The following is a 17,752-nucleotide window of genomic DNA, read 5'->3' on the forward strand; positions in this document are numbered from 1 at the left end:
AGAGAGAGAGAGTGAGTGCGAGAGAGATAGATAGAGAGACAGACATATAGAGATAGACGGAGAGACAGAGAGAGAGACAGACAGAGAGACAGTGAAGTTGTGCACTACAGTAGTGTAGTATAAGCTAAGGCTGTCCCCGAACCCTGTTTTTGGGATTCGAACTTCGTCAGGGTTTTTCTAACGAACCTTCGTTTTTAATAAAAAAATAAAAAAATAAATATTTAATGATATTATTATTATTATTTTTTATTACTATCCTCAAACTAAATCCTCAATTTTAATAAAGTGATTAATCTGATTAAATTAGACTTTTTTTTTTATTAAATCAACTTTCCAGCCCCAGACCCAGCCCAGGGAGAAGCCCCAGCCCAACTAAATCAATTAAATCAACTTTCTTTAATGAATATTGTAATATTCATGCTTTGAATATATCTTTACTATATTATTCATGCTGTGAATATATCATTTACGACAGGCGCGCCAGGCGCACCTTGCTTATATATACCTGACCAGGGGTCCTCACAGGCAGTTGGCTGCCAGCCGTGAATGGAGTTACACTCATGCTGAATGATGCTTACCTTTGAATAAACATTTAAATGTTATCTCCTCGTCCTGAAGATTATTCTATTTAATCGAATACGACATGGTGTCAGAAGCAGGATGAACATGGATATCAACGGAGTCCCGTCGCCACGGATGAATTGGGATTCTCTGGACTTACCGGGAGAATGGAAGAAGTTCAGGCAGCACGCGGAGTTGATGTTTTCGGGCCCACTCAAGAAGAAAGGAGAGGACGAGAAATGTAGCTACCTGCTACTGTGGAGCGGAGAAAGAGGGAGAGACATTCACAACACATGGACTCTCAGTGCAGATGAAGCAAAGGTACTGAAGAGCTACTATGACAATTTCGAAGCATACGTACTTCCAAGGAGGAACACAATCTTCGCCAGGTACAAATTCCATGAGAAAACCCAGCAACCGAGCGAGTCATTCGAACAATTTGTCACTGCATTGAAACTACTGGTGAAAGACTGTGCATATGTGAACAATGATGAGATGGTTAGAGACCGCATAGTGTTTGGCATACACTCAGCAAAAGTAAGAGAGAAACTATTAAACGTAGGATCAGACTTGTCGTTAGACAACGCGATAGATATAGCTAGAGCCCACGAGCTAGCACAATCACAGATAAAGAGCTTTACTGGCGCCACGTGCAGCGCGCAGAAGCAGCTCGTGCACGAGGTGCACAGACATGAACAGAAGCATAGCGCTCAGAGATATCGCCCCAGAGCAGAGTGGACAGAGAGAGCGAACAGAGCGAGCGACACAGACACACGTAAGAACTGTGGATACTGTGGGGGTAGAGCTCACAAGGAAGGGGATAACTGTGTAGCTAGGGGAAAACAGTGCACGAAGTGTGGAAAATGGAACCACTTTGCCAAAGTCTGCAGGGCCGGTAGCTTCCAGAAAAAGTCAGTACACGAGATTAGCATGCGCTCTGAGTCAGGAGAAGAGTCAGACGAACTGTATGTAGACTAGACACCGTGACAGACAGACGGTTTGATGCAACAGAACAAGCGTTCGCAGACATACAAGTAGGAAAACAGGGCACAGAGCTTAAATTTAAGTTAGACACAGGTGCACAAGTAAATGTAATTCCTTTGAGAGAGTATCACAGTTTACAAGATAAACGCAAAATACAGCCTACCTCACGCAGACTGACAGGATATGGTGGAGAGAAGCTAGTGGTAAAGGGCACATGCACGTTAAAGTGTAAATACAAAGAGCATGGCATGTTGTTAGACTTTTACATAGTAGACACTCAGGCACCCCCAGTTCTAGGTTTACAGGCATGCCTGAATATGGACCTCATTAAACTAGTATTGTCAGTGAATGCACACACAGATAAACAGTCCATCATGGAAGAATACCACGACGTGTTTAAAGGGATAGGACTATTCCCAGGAGAGTGTCACATCCATATAGACCCAGACGCCAAGCCAGTAGTCTGCCCACTGAGAAGGACACCGATCGCCCTGCGTGGCCGACTAAAGAAGGAGCTACAGAGTATGGAAGACACACAGATCATCGCTAGAATCATCGAACCAACGGAGTGGGTCAGTGCACTGGTCATTGTTGAGAAACCACGCACAGGCAAGCAACCAACGGAGTGGGTCAGTGCACTGGTCATTGTTGAGAAACCACGCACAGGCAAGCTCAGACTATGTTTGGATCCTAAGGAGCTAAACAAGGCTATCAAGCGCCCGCACTACCCTCTGCCGACACTAGAGGACATCACACCCAGACTAACAGGCGCACGCTATTTCAGCATACTGGATGCAAGGTCGGGATACTGGTCCATCAAGCTCTCCACAGAATCATCGAAGCTGACGACGTTCAACACACCGTTTGGACGGTACAGATTCCTACGATTACCATTTGGGCTCGCTTCTGCCCAAGACGAGTTCCAACGAAAAATCGACGAGACATACGAGGGACTGAACGGAGTAGCAGCTATAGTAGACGACATCCTTGTATATGGCGCGACCAGAGAGGAACACGATAAGAACCTACATGCAATGATGGTGAGATCACGGGAGAGAGGCGTTCGGCTCAACGCAGACAAGTGCACCATCGGAGCCACCGAAGTGAGCTACTTCGGGCACATCCTTTCAGCTGACGGCATGAAGCCTGACCCAGGCAAGATAGCTGCCATCAAGGAGATGGAGGCGCCAAAGAGCCATGCAGAACTGGAAACCGTGCTAGGTATGGTCAACTATCTGGCGAAATTCTCCCCGAGCCTCTCCGAGATCAACGCACCCATGAGACAGCTGCTTAAACAATCGAATGAATTCCTGTGGGACGCGCAGCACGACGCTGCATTCCAACAGATGAAAGACATACTTACCAGTGAACCTGGGCCAGTCCTCATCTACTTTGACCCAGATAAGGAGCTCAGCTTACAAGTGGACGCATCAAAGTATGGTCTGGGTGCTGTGCTGATGCAGGAAGGAAGGCCCATTAGCTACGCATCCAGATCACTCACGGACAGCGAGGTCAACTACGCACAAATCGAAAAGGAGATGTACGCAGTCCTTTATGGATTCAAACGTTTCCACCAATATGCCTACGGTCGCCATGTTATGGTGCAATCTGACCACAAGCCCCTGGAGTCGATCATGAAGAAGCCGATCGCCGCAGCCCCACCGCGGTTACAGAGGATGATACTGCAACTACACAAGTATAACTTCACGATCGTGCACCGCCCTGGGAAAGACATCCCAGTAGCCGACACGCTGTCCAGGAAATCACTCACCTCTCACGACGACGGTCTCAGTGAAGGGATGGACCTTCAGGTACACATGGTGTACAACAGCTTACCTGTACACGACGACAGGCTACAGGAGATCAGAGAAACGACAGACAATGACACACAGCTAAAGCTGCTCAGCCAGGCTATCCTGGAGGGATGGCCTGAGGAAAGAAAACAATGCCCCCAGAACATTACCGAATACTGGAATCACAGAGATGAACTATCCAAGACGAATGGAATAATTTTCAAGGGGGAGAAAATAGTCATCCCTACCAGCCTCAGAGGAGATATGCTGATCAAGATCCATGCAGGCCACATGGGAATGGAAAAATGCAAACTGAGAACACGAGACATCATGTTCTGGCCTGGAATGGGTAGACATATAGAGCAAGTCGTGGAGAAGTGCTCAATATGCCAAGAGCGCCGCCCATCAAACACCAAGGAGCCCATGATGCCTCATCGTATCCCAGACCGCCCCTGGCAGGTTGTAGGGACAGATCTCTTTAACTGGAACAACCAGGACTATGTTGTGACCGTCGACTACTACAGCAGATTCTTCGAACTAGACAGACTTCACAGCACCACATCGGCAGCTGTTATCCACAAGCTAAAGGCAGCCTGTGCCAGGCATGGCGTCCCAGAGACCATAGTCTCGGACAACGGACCACAATACAAGTCTAAAGAGTTCAAGGCATTCGCCAAGTCGTGGGAGTTCACACACGTCACGTCAAGCCCACACTATCCGCAAAGCAACGGACTAGCGGAGAGAACCGTGAAGACGGCAAAATCACTCATGGACAAGGCTAAGGCAGACGGAAGAGACCCGTACCTAAGCCTCCTGGAGTATCGTAATACCCCAGTCGACAACTTCAAATCGCCGGCACAACTGTTGATGAGCCGCAGGCTACGCTCAACCCTCCCGAGCACCAACCAACAGCTGCGGCCAGGGGTAGTAAGCCAAAAAGATGGACATAACAAACGAGTGCAAAGACAACAGCACCAGAAGAAATACTATGACAGGTCAGCTAGACCGCTGCCCCCACTACATTGTGGTGAATCTGTCAGGCTACAAGAACTTGGACGCTGGAGGCCAGCAGTAGTCATACAACCAGCTGACACTGCGCGGTCATACCACGTTCGCACCCAAGATGGACGCGAATACCGCCGCAACCGCAGGCACCTGAGGGACACGAAAGAGGAACACTTCCAGGACAGCGACGGTATGCCGAGTCCAGAGAGCGTCGATCAACCGCCGGAGACCAACGACCCTGAACTGCCAGAGGACTCAGAAGAGAACTCAGCTTCATACTACACCAGATCCGGCCGAGCAGTGAAGCCTCGGGACATTTTAGACCTATAAATGTACAGGGTGCAGGCGGATCGCTGCCCTATTATAACACCATTTGCCCCATTAAAAAAAAAAAAAAAAAAAAAAGGGGTGGTGAAATGTAACAAATATTAATGTATGCTGAAATGATGACTTACTATATGTGTTGAATCTATGACCTACTTACCCTGCTTAATTGTCGATATATTCCCATTTTGTTAGCAAGCTACTTCTACAAATAAGAACTGCATATGGTAAGAGTGTTGAGACACGACCAAATAAGCCATGAATACATACCTTGTTCACAGCTGAAGTATTCAAATATTAAAGCAGACTATCCAGAATAAGAGGGCACACAATACGAACTGTAATACCTTGATACATGAATCTTTATGTTTAACATATTAATCCTACCTGTTTACATTGCCTGGTCCTGACACAGGTAACGCACTTGTTATTGTTTACAAAGAAACTCTTACAGAGTATTGCACAACCATTCCTAATTTCAATTTTGTTCATAGCTTATTTTTTTTTTTATTGGTCTTTTTTCCCCCTCCATTTTCCTCAGATTTTCTCCCATCTCAATGTTAGTCGTATGCCAATTCCCAGTCCCTTCCTGGTCGCTGCGCTTTACCCCCCACAGTCAGATCATTTGGGAGAGTGGAGGCTACCACGTGCTTCCTCCGACACACGTCCAGCCAATCACCGCTTCTTTTCACCTGGCAGCGCGGATTCTCATTGAGAGGGCGTAGCGTGTGGGAGGACTACACTATCCCCCTCACGTCCAATCCGCGCTTAGCAGGCGCCTTGACCGAACTGTAGGAGTCGCTGTTTACAACGACCCGGACCCACCCCGCCAGCTTCTCCCACCCTCTGATACAGCCAATTGTATCAGTGCAGACGGCCAGCCAAGCTGGTGACAACCCCGGAGCTGTGAGCTGGATTCGAACAGGCGAACCAAGCTCACAGCTCCGGGGCTGGTGACGAACGCAATCTCCGCTCGACCACCTAACCGCCCTATTGTTCATAGCTTATTAAGCTTTCTCTAAAAGAAGGAGGATGTAATATTCATGCTTTGAATACTATATTATTCATGCTGTGAATATATCATTTACGACAGGCGCGCCAGGCGCACCTTGCTTATATATACCTGACCAGGGGTCCTCACAGGCAGTTGGCTGCCAGCCGTGAATGGAGTTACACTCATGCTGAATGATGCTTACCTTTGAATAAACATTTAAATGTTATCTCCTCGTCCTGAAGATTATTCTATTTAATCGAATACGACAAATATAACTCATCCGTTTCTTTTAATACTATAATATTAGTGTAGCCTAATCTTTATCTGCAACTGTGAAGAAAAACCCCATTGATTTAAACAGAATTAATAGAAATTTTATTTTTTTTATAAAACAAAAAAAAATTATTAAAAGAAATTAATTCAAATGTTGATTTAGAATTCGAATGCCAACGTAACGAACGAAGGTTTGAACGTTCGAACATTTGGGCTCAGCCCTAGTATAAGCAGACAGACAGCTGATATTAAAGTATGATGTTCAGAGCTGAGGACTATATTACATTACAGTAGACTGGTTAGCCTTAAAGGAGCCGTCCACCTCTGACTAAACTCAGTCTGCAGAGAGACACAAAACAAGACAAGTCGGGTCACACCAAAAAAATAATGGTTTGTTTCCGGTTGCCGACCGACCCTGCCGATTTAGGTGCGACCCAATATATATTTTATGAGTTAAAGAAATTATAATAACATTAAAAAAAAAATCTGAATAAAGTTTCATAGAAATCTTAGTCAAACCTTTAGTATTATGGATATTAAACATGCTGGCAGAGTACATATCCATGTTGTTGTGAACATTTTAATTAAATAAAGAAATTCCCTATCTAGTCTATTTCAACGTTGTTGTGCCCAAACAAAAACCACCTGGCAAAGAATCACAAAGACCTACAGCTTCAACTACAGCCATTCTCAAATACTTAAGAAATCGTTTTGCAAGAAATCTTCATTTAAACAATACAATTGTGCATCACCATTTATGATGTAAAAGATTATAATTCAGTAATACAGACAGATAAAGCTGTACTGTACAGATCTGAATATTGCTCAGGGAGAAGATTAGGAAGTAGTTACAGGTACAGAAGAAAGTCCCAGGCGCTGGAATGGAACACAGCCGACCAGGCAGCTGCCCCAGCCGTCACCTGTTCCAGTCCGTCTGGTGTCAACAACACTGCTTCTCTCTGTCTGACTCTGCAAACAAACCAACACTCTGCTTCTCTCTGTCTGACTCTGCAAACAAACCAACACTCTGCTCCTCTCTGTCTGACTCTGCAAACAAACCAACACTCTGCTTCTCTCTGTCTGTCTGCAAACAAACCAACACACTGCTTCTCTCTGTCTGCAAACAAACCAACGCACTGCTTCTCTCTGTCTGCAAACAAACCAACACTCTGCTCCTCTCTGTCTGTCTGCAAACAAACCAACACTCTGCTCCTCTCTGTCTGTCTGCAAACAAACCAACACTCTGCTCCTCTCTGTCTGTCTGCAAACAAACCAACACTCTGCTCCTCTCTCTCTGTCTGCAAACAAACCAACACTCTGCTCCTCTCTCTCTGTCTGCAAACAAACCAACCAACACTCTGCTCCTCTCTGTCTGCAAACAAACCAACACTCTGCTCCTCTCTGTCTGCAAACAAACCAACACTCTGCTCCTCTCTGTCTGCAAACAAACCAACACTCTGCTCCTCTCTGTCTGTCTGCAAACAAACCAACACTCTGCTCCTCTCTCTCTGTCTGCAAACAAACCAACACTCTGCTCCTCTCTCTCTGTCTGCAAACAAACCAACACTCTGCTCCTCTCTGTCTGACTCTGCAAACAAACCAACACTCTGCTCCTCTCTCTCTGTCTGCAAACAAACCAACCAACACTCTGCTCCTCTCTGTCTGCAAACAAACCAACACTCTGCTCCTCTCTGTCTGCAAACAAACCAACACTCTGCTCCTCTCTGTCTGCAAACAAACCAACACTCTGCTCCTCTCTGTCTGCAAACAAACCAACACTCTGCTCCTCTGTCTGCAAACAAACCAACACTCTGCTCCTCTCTGTCTGCAAACAAACCAACACTCTGCTCCTCTCTGTCTGCAAACAAACCAACACTCTGCTCCTCTCTGTCTGTCTGCAAACAAACCAACACTCTGCTTCTCTCTGTCTGCAAACAAACCAACACTCTGCTCTTCTCTGTCTGCAAACAAACCAACACTCTGCTCATCTCTGTCTGCAAACAAACCAACACTCTCCTCCTCACCCCAACTCAAACCGTCTCACTCAGACGCAACCTGCCCTCCCTATCCCCCTCCACCCTCTCCTCTGACATACTGTCCGCTCTACCTTTGAGTGACACCTTCTCTGCTCTCTCCACAGAGATGGCAACCTCCACCCTCCTCTCAGCCCTTGCAACCTCCTTCGACAAGCTCTGTCCCCTCGTTGAGAAACCTGCCCACCGTTCCCCACCCAGTCCATGGCTGACAGATCCAGTGAGAGAACAAAGACAGGTCCTGAGAGCAGCTGAAAGGAAGTATAGAAAGTCACGCCTCACTGCTGACATCGACACATATCACAACCTCTTGTTAACATTCTCCAAAACCATTACTAATGCCAAAGCTTCTTTCTTTCACCATAGGATCGAGGCCTCTGCCAAGAATCTTCGCAAACTGCATGCTACCATGTCCTCCCTCCTCACTCCCCCCCCACCCCCCCCTCCCTCATCTTTCTCTGCCGAAGACTTTGCGATCTTCTTTGAGGAAAAAGTGGAGAACATCCGCAGCTCCTTATCCCAACCCCCACCCATTCCAAATGCTGAATCGAGAACCTCATCCTTCACTCTGTCATCTTTCTCTCCCATTACAGAAGCCGAGACCCTGACACTGGTAACGTCGAACCGTCCGACTACATGCCAGCTGGACCGGCTACCTTCCCCACTCCTCCAGACCATAGCACCAGACATCCTCCCATTCCTAACTGTAACCATCAACTCCTCACTCAACTCTGGGGTGGTCCCCACCTCCCTAAAACAAGCCAGAGTCACGCCCCTCATAAAAAAACCATCCCTGAACCCTACCGTCATAGGCAACTACCGTCCTGTCTCTCTTCTCTCCTTCCTTTCTAAAACACTTGAACGTGCTGTATCCAACCAACTTACTGCTTATCTCTTACATAATGACCTCCTAGACCCTAATCAGTCAGGCTTCAGGACTGGTCACTCCACAGAGACAGCCCTCATTGCGGTCACAGAGGCACTTCACTTAGCAAAAGCGAAAGGCCTCTCCTCTGTCCTGATTCTCCTAGATCTATCTGCAGCCTTCGACACAGTCAACCACCAGATCCTCCTCGCGGCCCTCGCAGGAATGGGAGTGGCTGGCTCTGCGCTGACATGGTTGTCATCATACCTCAATGACCGCTCCTACCAAGTGTCATGGAGAGGGACCCTGTCGGCCACCCGCCCCCTGCGGACGGGTGTCCCCCAGGGCTCGGTTTTAGGACCCCTTCTCTTCTCCCTCTACACTAAATCACTGGGTAACATTATCACGTCGCATGGCTTCTCCTACCACTGTTATGCCGATGATACTCAACTCTTCCTCTCCTTCCCTCCCTCAGATATCCACGTCTCTGAGCGGATCTCTGCCTGTCTGTCCGACATCTCTGCCTGGATGACGACCAACCACCTCAAACTGAACCTAAGCAAAACAGAATTGCTCCACCTGCCGGCAAAATCCTCCCCCCTGACCGACCTTTCCATCACAGTCGAGAATGCAGCTGTGACCGCGTCCCCTACAGTGCAAGCCGGCACAACTCGGGACAGGAGAGTAGAGAACCTTGGTGTTGTCCTCGACGACCAGTTGAACTTCTCTGCTCACATCGCAGCGACAACCAGAACCTGCCGATTCCTCCTGAGCAACGTCAGAAGGATCCGCCCCTTCCTGACAAAAGAAGCCACCCAACTCCTCGTCCAATCAACAGTCATCTCCCGCCTCGACTACTGCAACGCACTGCTCTCTGGCCTCCCGGCCACTGCCACTAAGCCTCTTCAACTCATTCAGAACGCAGCGGCCCGCCTGATCTCAAACCTACCGAAGTCGGCCCATGTCACCCCACTTCTTAGGGACCTGCACTGGCTCCCCATTGCTGCACGAATCCGCTTCAAGGCCCTCGACCTAGCATACCATGCGGCAAAGGGAACTGCTCCCGCCTACCTCCAGTCAATGGTCTCTAACTACACACCCTCAAGACCCCTACGCTCTGCATCTTCTGGCCGCCTCAGACCTACTCCTATCCAAGCTCCGGGAGGGTCATCAAAGAGAAGTCGCCTATTCTCAATCCTTGCCCCACAATGGTGGAATGAACTACCCACCCCAGTTAGGACAGCTGAAACACGTCCAATCTTTCGCCGTCGACTAAAGACGCACTTCTTCAACCATTATCTGAATTAAAAAAAGAAAAGAAAAAAAAAATCTAACCCTAACTAACCTTACTGTCATGCACTTGTCCTAATAAACTAACCTACACTGTAGCACTCAACACTTTGATGAACATTGTTACTCAGCTGATAGAGTTGTGCCCTTCCTGATGGCTTGTCGTACAGAACTTGTAAGTCGCTTTGGATAAAAGCGTCAGCTAAATGACTAAATGTAAAATGTAAATGTAAACAAACCAACACTCTGCTCCTCTCTGTCTGCAAACAAACCAACACACTGCTCCTCTCTGTCTGCAAACCAACCAACACTCTGCTCCTCTCTGTCTGTCTGCAAACAAACCAACACTCTGCTCCTATCTGTCTGCAAACAAACCAACACTCTGCGCCTCTCTGTCTGCAAACAAACCAACACTCTGTGCCTCTCTGTCTGCAAATAAACCAACACTCTGCTCCTATCTGTCTGCAAACAAACCAACACTCTGCGCCTCTCTGTCTGCAAACAAACCAACACTCTGCGCCTCTCTGTCTGCAAACAAACCAACACTCTGCTTCTCTCTGTCTGCAAACAAACCAACACTCTGCTCCTTTCTGTCTGCAAACAAACCAACACTCTGCTCCTCTCTGTCTGCAAACAAACCAACACTCTGCTCCTCTCTGTCTGCAAACAAACCAACACTCTGCTCCTCTCTGTCTGCAAACAAACCAACACACTGCTCCTCTCTGTCTGCAAACAAACCAACACTCTGCTCCTCTCTGTCTGCAAATAAACCAACACTCTACTCCTCTCTGTCTGCAAACAAACCAACACTCTGCTCCTCTCTCTCTGTCTGCAAACAAACCAACACTCTGCTCCTCTCTGTCACCCTCCCACCCACCCACCCCCTCCTAATGTACAGTTTCCTCCCCATCGTATGTATATATTTTCTGTTAGGATCTCTATTCAACAGTACTGTATATTTGCATATCTTGTATGTCACACATGTAACAGTACTGTATGGGATGGGTACCGAATTAGGTACTTTTAAAAGGTACCTACCAAAACACGTCGGTACTACCGAGTATCGATTCACGTGAGATCCACCGGTGCCAACTTTCGGTACTATGCGCAAAAAAAATTAAAAGCCGATGACGTCACGTTTTGTTGACCGCAAAAACGAAACCGCACGTTAAGGCACAATACATGTTTTCAAACTCTCTTTGGGTGTTTGCAATTCATGGGGACTGGGGAGTATATGTCTCTGATATCTATCTTGGTAGTGGGCAGGTTGTTAGAAAGTGTAGCTCAGTTTCCACATCTGCTCTGTCTGACATGGCTGTTAGCCTAGCCACAGAGCGTCTTTAGAGAGGAGATTGAATCCGGGACACAATGGGACACTGGCTCTGTTCATGGTCACAAATGGATTCCAGCTTCATTTATTTACTACAGATGACAAACGTGTTGTTTCTGTTTTTCTTTTTTACATACTTGCGCCACACGGAACAACTGATCACTACAGCCCAGCATCATATTACTGTAGCCAGTCTCCTGAAACACCACTATCTCCAAACGTTCTTTTGCTATGTGCTCGCGCTGCCACGGTGGGTTTTATTTTTAGCGGTCGGCTTACTCCTTCCATAGTTTCACATATTTGTAACCCATTTGACGTTCTTAAGCTGACGTTAGCTAAGCTAACCGTCGGACATAACGTTAGCTCCTAGGGCTACAGTGCAAGCCGGCACAACTCGGGACAGGAGAGTAGAGGATGTGACGTCGGTAAACAAGCCACACACACCGCAGAGCGGGTCTTCTCCAAAGCGGGGGTGGAGCAAAAAGAACTGCTAGAATACTCAATCAGCAGCAGAGTAGTTCATTGCTGCTAGATTGTTTGTTTGTTTAATCAGTTGTAAAATACTTTACATTAGTAAGATGTAAATAATAATAAAGTAATAATAATACATTATTTATTTATTAAATATTAAGTTTGGATTTTTTTTTTTACAACTGAGGTAGGTAGATAAATTTTTTAGAGACTAAAGTACCGAAAAAAGGTATCGATAAAAAAGATATCGATCGGTATCGATTCACAGGTACCGGTATCGGTACCGATATCGGTTCAAATGTGAAAGGTCCTTAGTACTGTATACCTGTATCTCATAAATGTCATGATATATATCTGTCTGTATATCTGTATGTTGTGTATGTCATAAATGTCATTATGAATTGAAAATGGGGGACCCTGATGTAAACAAGACGAAAGTCTTTCTCTGGTCTGCATCCCCTTAACAATTGTGTGTATTGAGCTGTACTGTAATTGTACCCATTCTACAATCTGTTAATAACGTTTTCAATCAATCAATCAATCAATCAATCAATCTCTGTCTGCAAACAAACCAACACTCTGCTTCTCTCTGTCTGCAAACAAACCAACACTCTGCTTCTCTCTGTCTGCAAACAAACCGCTTTCTAACCGGCTCATATCTACAGAGCTTCATATTTTCTCTTGTTTTGCAGATCAGTAGACATTTTGTAATCTTAGCTTTTACTGAACTCCTCCCTCACATTGTGTGGTAGGGGGAATCTAACATCTAGATTTGAGATTCTATACACTAAGATTAAAAATCTATTCCCAAATAGTTTTTTTTTGTGTGACATGGTTTCAACTTTCTTTCTTCAAAATTCTTCCTCTGAATTTGATCCATCCTAACTAATTAGAAGCAGTGGGCAGCCACACAGTGCGGCACCCGGGGACCAACTACAGTTGCAATGCCAGTACCTTGGTTAAGGGACCAACTCCAGTTGTAATGCCAGTACCTTGGTCAAGAGACCAACTCCAGTTGTAATACCAGTACCTTGGTCAAGAGACCAACTCCAGCTGTAATGCCAGTACCTTGGTCAAGAGACCAACTCCAGCTGTAATGCCAGTACCTTGGTCAAGAGACCAACTCCAGTTGTAATACCAGTACCTTGGTCAAGAGACCAACTACAGTTGCAATGCCAGTACCTTGGTTAAGGGACCAACTCCAGTTGTAATGCCAGTACCTTGGTCAAGAGACCAACTCCAGTTGTAATGCCAGTACCTTGGTCAAGAGACCAACTCCAGTTGTAATACCAGTACCTTGGTCAAGAGACCAACTCCAGCTGTAATGCCAGTACCTTGGTCAAGAGACCAACTCCAGTTGTAATGCCAGTACCTTGGTCAAGAGACCAACTCCAGCTGTAATGCCAGTACCTTGGTCAAGAGACCAACTCCAGCTGTAATGCCAGTACCTTGGTCAAGAGACCAACTCCAGTTGTAATACCAGTACCTTGGTCAAGGGACCAACTCCAGTTGTAATACCAGTACCTTGGTCAAGAGACCAACTCCAGTTGTAATGCCAGTACCTTGGTCAAGGGACCAACTCCAGTTGTAATGCCCATACCTTGGTCAAGAGACCAACTCCAGTTGTTATGCCAGTACCTTGGTCAAGGGACCAACTCTAGTTGTAATGCTAGTACCTTGATCAAGGGACCAACTCTAGTTGTAATGCCAGTACCTTGGTCAAGAGACCAACTCCAGTTGTAATGCCAGTACCTTGGTCAAGGGACCAACTCTAGTTGTAATGCCAGTACCTTGATCAAGGGACCAACTCTAGTTGTAATGCCAGTACCTTGGTCAAGGGACCAACTCTAGTTGTAATACCAGTACATTGGTCAAGAGACCAACTCCAGTTGTAATGCCAGTACATTGGTCAAGAGACCAACTCCAGTTGTAATGCCAGTACCTTGGTCAAGAGATCAACTCCAGCTGTAATGGCAGTACATTGGTCAAGAGACCAACTTGAACTTGAACTTGAACTTGAACTCCAGTTGTAATGCCAGTACCTTCTCCAGTTGTAATGCCAGTACCTTGGTCAAGGGACCAACTCTAGTTGTAATGCCAGTACCTTGGTCAAGGGACCAACTCCAGTTGTAATGCCAGTACCTTGGTCAAGGGACCAACTCCAGTTGTAATGCCAGTAGCTTGGTCAAGATACCAACTCCAGGTGTAATGACAGTACCTTGGTCAAGGGACCAACTCCAGTTGTAATGCCAGTACCTTGGTCAAGGGACCAACTCCAGTTGTAATGCCAGTACCTTGGTCAAGGGACCAACTCTAGTTGTGATGCCAGTACCTTGGTCAAGGGACCAACTCCAGTTGTAATGCCAGTACCTTGGTCAAGGGACCAACTCCAGTTGTAATGCCCGTACCTTGGTCAAGGGACCAACTCCAGGTGTAATGCCAGTACCTTGGTCAAGGGACCAACTCCAGTTGTAATGCCCGTACCTTGGTCAAGGGACCAACTCTGGAGATAACTCTGATGACCGGAGAACTGTGACCCCACGAATCTAAATGTAATCAAATTGTGAGAATCCCAAGATTGCACCCCCAGAGTAGTGCCTGAGGAATGTGGGCTATCTCTACCAGAATGTAGGCTATTATCTGTTATTTCCTGTCAGCCACCCTATATTTCAATATCTGAAAAAACTAACAAAAAGAGCCTTTGTCTACCGTGCTCCCTGTGTGTGGAATAAATTACCTGCCATCGTCAGGGGCGCCTGCTCTGTCCAAGCCTTTCAATTCTTGCTTAAAGGAACACGCCAACTTTTTGGGAAATTTGCTTATTTGCCATCTACCCTGGAGTTAGACAAGCAGATACATACCCCTTTTCTTCTCTGTGCATGCATTAGGCTTAGGGAACAGCCGCACTGTTAACCTAGCTGCTATGTCATTCACAGGAAGTAGGTGTGCCAGTGTAGCCTAGTTCCCAACAGTCACAAAATACACACCAAATACAACTCCAAAACTTTCCTGTAAACATGTTGTGACCTGTGCATTTACCACGTGGAGGGAAAAAATATATATAATTAGACATTTTCATTTTCTAAGCAGATATATACTCAAAACCCTGTTGCTTTTTGAAAAACATTGTTCCAAGTATATATCTGCTTAGAAAACGAAAATGTCAAAAAGGGTAGATGGCAAATAAGCTAATTTGGTGTGTTCCTTTAAGACCCATCTTTTCTCTCTCTCTTTCAACCTACCCTGATCTCACCTGATCGGGGACTGACCCTTAGCTTAATCTGTCTATTTTAGTTAGAATGTCTATTATCTGCTCCCATGTCTGCTTTTCTGCAGACATGGGAGCATTTTTAACCCCTGTCTCTGTCTCTCTGAGTGAATTTATTGATATAGACATTCCAGTGACCTTCTACCTCAAACTGGACATGAGCACCACCGGTCCCATGGAACAGCTTCATGCCACCTTCTGTCTGGCCTGCAGCGTTGAACCTTACCTGCTCTGCCTTGACCTATTCTGAGTAGTTTCTAGTGCCCCCCCCCCCGGGCATATGGCCCTGAGCCATCGTCTTGTATCTCATCCTGTTTACATACGCTTGCAGTAGTTCTTAGTTATATCCATTACTTAAGTTCACCAATCTCTTATATACTTTGATTCTATTGTCACCATGTATGCATATGCCCACTAGTTACTACATGTATTTAGTGCTCCAACTCCGCCCACTACAAATATGAGAACTCTATAACCCCTGCCCCCATCTCCCCATCTCTCTGAGTGGTTGTCTCACCTTAGAAACAAGCACCATTACTGCCTTGATCAGGGTTCATCTATCTCTATCTCTACCAAGCACCATTACTGCCTTGATCAGGGCGCTCTCTCTCTCTCTCAAGCAGCATTACGTAGTGTTCCACCCCCTCCTCTTCTTTCTGTGTCACTCTCTCTCTCTCTCTCTCTCTCTCTCAACCAAGCCCTATCATTTTCTGTAGGCTGCCCTGTCTTTACCTTTCTCTCTCTATGTTAAACCAACCTCTTACTTTTAAATAAAAGCAGCCGCTATTTGGGTGCTATAGCTGTAATGGTACCTCTCTCTCTCTGAAGTCTATTTATATTGCTACCCTGTTATTTACTCTACGTTTCTCTTTCTGTGCAGTTTCTCTATTAAAATTCATTACTTTGTGAGCCTGCCTGCTCCTCTCTCTGAATGAATGAATGAATGAATGAATGAATGAATGAATGAATGAATGAATGAAAACTTTATTTAACAGATTGCAGAATGGGTACAATACACTACGGCTCAATACATACAATTGTTAAGGGGATGCAGACCAGAGAAAGACGTGTGTCTTGTTTACATCAGGGTCCCCCATTTTCAATTCATAGTGAAAATGAATTGAATCTCTCATCTCATTCTCTCTCTCTGTCTTCATCTCTCTCTCTTTTCTCTGTCCTCATATCTCCTCTCTCTCTCTCTCCTCTTTCTCTCTCTTCTCTGTAAGTATCTGACTTCCCCCCAAAACACATTCCACCCCGTGCTGCCCACGTTTATTCACTAATACAACACTCGAACAAGAAAGACACTAATCGTGCCAGAAAGGGCGTGGTGGCTGGTGTTGCTTGGGTCGATAACAACATATGGCACAGATCTGACTGTTGAGAACAGCTTCATTCGACTTTTAGATGAAAACAGAAGCGGTATATTGTCGTGTTTCAGACAGTTGGTATATACTAACTACAGTACACAGCCCGTGGACACCGCAGTAATAAAGACAGCTGTTACCATATGAATTGAAAATGGGGGACCCTGATGTAAACAAGACGAAAGTCTTTCTCTGGTCTGCATCCCCTTAACAATTGTGTGTATTGAGCCGTACTGTATTGTACCCATTCTGCGATCTGTTAATTAAAATGTTCAATCAATCAATCCATCTCTAAAAGCACGTTAATCTGATATATATCCACTGCAGACTGCCGTCTGCAAAAGCAGTGTTTGAAACTTCATCGCGTCAACCTGGATGATTTCATAATAATGTATGTTGACTGTTGACTGTTGTCTGTGCATTTGTTACTGGTTGATGTCTAAATGAACTCAACTAAACCAAACAAAACAAAACAAAATATCCAGATGCGTGCAGCTGCTGCACACCTCTGCTTCAGCCCAACAGACAGACTTTTAGCTTCTCTGACTATTCTCTTCTGGTTGTATTCCAAACCTCTTCCTCGGTTAGAGACTCGAACAGTTGCTGCAGCACAAGAAGAGTTCAGAAGATGTGCATTGAGTTCAGCTCAGTTCACACAGCGACTATAGGAAACCATTAGGAAATCATCGCGCCTCCTCCTCCTCAACAGAACATTATGGAGTACTGTCTACCTGGTTGTTGTAGTTCAGCGTCCTCCTCCTCCTCCTCGCTGACGCGCGTCTCTCTCTCCTCTCCGCTCCTCCGGGACTTCAGGCTCCGGTTCCCCGCGGCTGTGTCGGTGCTGCAGGACTCAGGAGCCAGACTGGAAGACTGACTGTGACAACAGCCCGCTTCTCCTGCTACACACTGTGCACACACTGCCGGGGAAGAGACACACACCCCGCGGGAGGAGGAGCTCCGGCTCTCACTACTATAATAATAACAACTTTTTAACAACAATATTAGATTAGATTTGATTCAAATCTATTGTCGACTCATCATACAATGCACAAGTACAATACATGAGTGCAAATGTAACAGTAAAGTGCAATAGTAATGTGCAGGTGATTAAACTGGGTATAACAATAACATACATTAGTGTACTACTACTTAATAGTGGGAATCATGATGTATAGAGTTGTATTAATAATATGT

At 45.9% G+C, this 17,752-nt stretch overlaps 1 protein-coding gene across 1 annotated transcript in view; it reads right to left on the reverse strand.

The window, feature by feature from the left end:
- Positions 1–17,427, reverse strand: part of LOC311224673 (calpain-5-like) — a 339,044-nt gene extending 321,617 nt beyond the window's left edge. Inside the window, exon 1 of the mRNA XM_084309752.1 lies at positions 17,290–17,427. The gene's annotated coding sequence lies outside the window, so the exon portion shown is untranslated. The remainder of the gene's footprint in view (positions 1–17,289) is intronic.
- Positions 17,428–17,752: the final 325 nt, after the last annotated feature.

Source organism: Notolepis coatsorum (genome assembly GCF_963971535.1).
Source record: "Notolepis coatsorum genome assembly, chromosome: 1".
NCBI lineage: Eukaryota > Metazoa > Chordata > Actinopteri > Aulopiformes > Paralepididae > Notolepis > Notolepis coatsorum.